This window comes from Lathyrus oleraceus, chromosome 5 (assembly GCF_024323335.1).
Source record: "Lathyrus oleraceus cultivar Zhongwan6 chromosome 5, CAAS_Psat_ZW6_1.0, whole genome shotgun sequence".
Classification (NCBI taxonomy): Eukaryota; Viridiplantae; Streptophyta; class Magnoliopsida; order Fabales; family Fabaceae; genus Lathyrus; species Lathyrus oleraceus.
Window position 1 is genome coordinate 191,308,743 of NC_066583.1, and position 5,755 is coordinate 191,314,497.

The following is a 5,755-nucleotide window of genomic DNA, read 5'->3' on the forward strand; positions in this document are numbered from 1 at the left end:
TGGGTTCCCAAATTAAATTTGCATTTTTTAGAAACATGTATGTGTCGTTTTTAAACTAAAAGTTTCATATTTAGATTTTTTGTATTTAAAATAGAATTGTGTTGTTTTTTAAAGTCCCATATTTAGATTTTTGTATGTAAAATAGAATTGTGTTGTTTTTAAATTAAAAGTCCCATATTTAGATTTTTGTATTTAAAATAGAATTGTGTTGTTTTAAAATTAAATCACTATACTTAGTTTCTTTGTACCTAAGTTAGAATTATGTTATTTTTTAGATTAAGTCATTATACTTAAGTTAGAAATATGTTGTTTCTAAAATTAAGTCATTATACTTAAGTTAGAAATATGTTGTTTTTAAAATTAAGTCATTTTACTTAAGTTAGAAACATGTTGTTTTTAAAATTAAGTCATTATACTTAAGTTAGAGATATGTTATTTTTAAAATTAAGTCATTTTACTTAAGTTAGAAATATGTTGTTTTTAAAATTAAGTCATTATACTTAAGTTAGAAATTTGTTGTTTTTAAAAGTTGAAATTGATTAGCATAAATAAATATTGAGTTAAATTTTGGAAAGCTTAAAAGGTAATTACATAATTAAAATTTAATTCAATAACCTCCAAATAATCCAAATACATTTTGTCTTTAAATTTTTTTATTAAACTAAATAATTACATTTTTTGACTAAGTGGAATTTGCTGCAAAAACAGGTTCCTAATTCTAATGACCAAGACCAAAATCAATGGACTGGTTAAACACTCTGAAATTCTGGTGTAGTCAGAGTTTAGATGTTCTACTCCAAGTAATGACATCTGATCTAACATTATTACTAATACAGCAAGACAGTTATACAAATTAAAACCTAGTACTGATACGCACACATTCACAGATGTCACGACATCTGCTACTATATCACCATAGAATGGAAGAACACCCAGTTCTGTCACTTTCGATGTCACACGAGTTGTTATGACATCCAATTCTGCGCAGACAAGAATTAAGCAGAACTTAAAAAGTGAGTGTAGTAAATAACACAAGTAATTGTTAACCCAGTTCGGTGCAACATCACCTACGTCTGGGGGCATACCAAGCCAGGAAGAAGATCCACTATCAGCAGTATTAATTCAGAGTTAAACTCCCTCATTTACAACTCTTCACTTAATCCCTACCCAATGCAATCTATACCTAGGAACTCCTAGATAGAAACCTCCAGTTTCCATTCCTATCACTACACATACAATGTAATGCTAAACAACTTGAACTTGCTTCACAGCTTCGTTCAAGATCATAACAACTCATGCCTATAGGCTTTGAGTCACAAATACTCTCAGTGTTGGAACACTGAGAAACACATGGTAACCTTCGCACAGGTTGGGAGGTTTTACCTTACACATACCCCTAATTTTTCATTCTAAAAGGCTTACAAATCCTAGGTTACAATATGTTATTTATAACCTAAGCACCCAACTGGATTTGGGCCTTCAAAAATCACAGCAAACTTCTTCTTTGCTATTACAAAGTCAGCAGAAACTTTCTGCTACAAACAAGGTCTTCAATCTTTTAGTTCCTAAAATATCTCCATATTTAGTTCCTAAAATATCTCCATATTTAATTCCTAAAATGTCTCAAGACCTCCATAAATAATGCCACATAGGATTCTAACTAATTTCCACATATTAGTGTGCTAATAAATAGGCTATTTGTTAGGTTCCTTAATTGTAGCTCAGTTGTTAGTTTCCTGGATTTTAGATCAGCTGTTGGATTCCTGAAGAATAGCCTAGTGAATAGCCTATTGGATACCTATACATACTCCAATCACACCAATCAGACTTCAGTTGACCATAAGTACTAGTGAAAAACAACACCAGTCAATTGTAGATATGCATTGCCAGAGCATACTACCTCAACCAACCTCTGAATCTTCATATTCTCACTCCTTGAAGGAACTGCCACTTCTGAGCGAGGTGTTTGAATAACAAGATTCATGGTCCCAATCCTCTTAAATGGAATAGCAGTCAGGTTACCCCATTATTGACTTCTATCATCCAGGGACTTGTCTTCCAGCACAACATAGTACTTCAGGGAACAACTATCCAACCCTGATCAAGTTATAGGAATAAGGCAAATAGCAGGCAATTGCACAATGTCACATCTCAACCAGCTCCACTTCTAGAGAACAAATTTCTAAAAGTGACCTTCTTGAGCACACACACAGTTGACCCTACCCTTGCCAACTTAGCACACACAGATGTCTCCTCTTCCAGGTCAGGAGTAGGTTCCAAACAAAAGTATCCCTTTGTTTGACACTTAAAAACATCTGTTCTTCAACCAGCAGCTGCATACTTGTTGAACAACATGTTCTAACATCACATAGAACATTGGTTCCACCTCCTTGTAACAAAACCTCCTTGAAAGTCTTCAAGGTCTTCATATACACTACCCAAGAGTGTAAACGAATCAGTGATCAGGTGATTCTTACCATCCTGAAGTGAGAACGTCATGATGAGTGGACTTGAGGATACTCAAGTATCTTTGACATCTTCAGTAGATTATGATGAAATCTTGAATGCAGCAGCCTTTCATCCATATGAGGGGAAACTTCATCAGAGTTTGAGTTTAGCCAGGTATTATGCAGCGAAAATCATAATACAACTCAACCTATGACCACGCACTTCACCAGATCAGCCTTCAAAAACTTACCAAGTTTGAATATGGTTCAATACTAGCATAGATTTTCCACACAAAGGCCAATTGCCAAGCTCTAGAGACAGGTATATGCAGTTCCTGTCATGAATAGTCCAACCACCTACTTCAAGGGACCATTCAGGGGAATCACAGAACCTTCCAATGGTTCCACCATCAGTACTAACATAACTCCTTGCAAGATACTAGAAAGTATCACCCATGGATCTCATCCAGAAACAGAACAGGATGCCTGCTCTGATACCAATTGAAATTCTGGTGTAGTCAGAGTTTAGATGTTCTACTCCAAGTAATGACATCTGATCTAACATTGTTACTAATACAACAAGACAGTTATACAAATTAAAACCTAGTACTGATACGCACACATTCACAGATGTCACGACATCTGCTACTATATCACCATAGAGTGGAAGAACACCCAGTTCTGTCACTTTCGATGTCACACGAGTTGTTATAACATCCAATTCTACGCAGATAAGAATTAAGCAAAACTTAAAAAGTGAGTGTAGTAAATAACACAAGTAATTGTTAACCCAGTTCGGTGCAACATCACCTACGTCTGGGGGCATACCAAGCCAGGAAGAAGATCCACTATCAACAGTATTAATTCAGAGTTAAACTCCCCCGTTTACAACTCTTCACTTAATCCCTACCCAATGCAATCTATACCTAGGAACTCCTATATAGAAACCTCTAGTTTCCATTCCTATCATTACACATACAATGTAATGCTAAACAACTTGAACTTGCTTCACAGCTTCGTTCAAGATCATAACAACTCATGCCTACAGGCTTTGAGTCACAAATACTCTCAGTGTTGGAACACTGAGAAACACATGGTAACCTTCCCACAGGTTGGGAGGTTTTACCTTACACATACCCCTAATTTTTCATTCTAAGAGGCTTACAAATCCTAGGTTACAATATGCTATTTATAACCTAAGCACCCAACTGGATTTGGGCCTTCAAAAATCGCAACAAACTTCTTCTTTGCTATTACAAAGTCAGCAGAAACTTTCTGCTACAAACAAGGTCTTCAATCTTTTAGTTCCTAAAATATCTCCATATTTAGTTCCTAAAATATCTCCATATTTAATTCCTAAAATGTCTCAAGACCTCCACAAATAATGCCACATAGGATTCTAACTAATTTCCACATATTAGTGTGCTAACAAATAGGCTATTTGTTAGGTTCCTTAATTGTAGCTCAGTTGTTAGTTTCCTGGATTTTAGATCAGCTGTTGGATTCCTGAAGAATAGCCTGAGAAAAATCCTGAAACAGAAAAACTAAACAACCTACAATTTAGCATATGCTGTCAGGAATGAATGTCACAACATTCAGTTTGACGTCCAGAACATTAACCATATGCTAAGTCTGTTTTTCCTGAAACCAGACTGTACAACTTGCTGTACTGTACAGAACCAATCTATCCATACTTCAGTATCAGCGTACGATAATAAATGTCAAAACCTCTAATTTGACATTCACACATAGAGCCTTACATCAGGTCTGTTATCCTCTTGATAAGCAGACTGAGCTGTATACTGAAATGTAGTAGAAAACCAATCTGCCTATTATTCAGTAAATGCTGTCAATGAATGTCATAACATCCAGTTTGACATCCAGACAGTAGGCCTTATGCCAGGTCTGTTATCCTCTTGATAAACAGTCTGAAACTCAATGCTGAGTTATAGCAGAACACCCACTATTCTATTCCTCAGTATCTGCTGACAGGGATGAATATCATAACATCCAGTTTGACATTTAATAAATCCTGTATTAGCTAAACCTGCAGTACACTACTCAGAATGTCATGACATCAGCCAAGACATCAGAGTACAGTTAGATATTCTAACATACAATGCAGTCAAACAAACATCTCCACAGCATGTCATGACATCAGTCAAGACATTAGAATCCAGCTAGTGTTTTACCATACAATGCAGCCAATTAAACATCTACACACTCCTTTGGACCTAGGCGCAAAAACATGTTGTCTTGAAGCTTGGAGCAGCCACTTTTCTATTCCATCAAAGTCTCTTCAAACCTGTGACCTGCAAAGAGAAAATAGCTTATTTTAAAAGTACTTTTCAAAAGCACTTAGAGAGCTGAAAAACAACTAAATGAATCATTCAGTTTGAAGCTTTATCCATAAGGTTAACCTAAGCATCCAAAAAGCACTTTCTACATTAACTTAAAACAAGAATAGATCAAATCCCACATAATCTGGGATGAGAAAATCAAAAAGAAAAAGGAGTTTTTTAAGGCTTAATCATTTCTTCATAATAACAACGGAAGAGAGGTTAACATAAAGATACACACCACACTAAGATATTTTTCAAAAGAAACTCTAAACACAACAGCAAGAAAAACCTAAACACAGACAGAGTTTTCTTTCAAAAACCATAAAGAACACAACAACAATAACAAAAACGGAGACACTCGGTAATCCTTCATCGACGATTCACGAATCAATCAGTAATCGAAGGAGAAAAAGAGAGATAGAGTTGGGAAAGAAAAGAAATAACAGAAGCATAAGAGGGAGGCGAAAAAACTCGACGATACCTTTTCGAAATTGATTCGCTTCCGCTCTTCATCTTTCGACTCGAGCATCATCGTTCTGCGTTCCATCTTCAAGCCACGACCACTCACCCTCCACCACCACAACTCCACGATATCACACTTCTTCACCTCCGATCAAATCCATTCTACCGGACCACCACCGTTCGTTTCTTCTTCCGCCGTCACAATCCCTTGCATCTCCAACTAACCACCTCCGCCGGCAAATCCTTCCAAACCTCCAAACGCACACCTCTTCTCCTCCTTTGACCGCGAACCCACACGCTCCACACCCTCATTTTCTACCTCCAACGAGCGCCCTCACAAAACCACAGTTTCTCCGCCGGCCATAATCGACCTTCAATCGCTCCTCACCGGCGCAACCTCCACTATTCTGACAACCACTTGCCGCCGCCAATAACGGCCTTTACCACCGTATTCTTGTTCTACGTTGACCACGCACTACCGATTGAAGGTGATCCGTCTCCCTC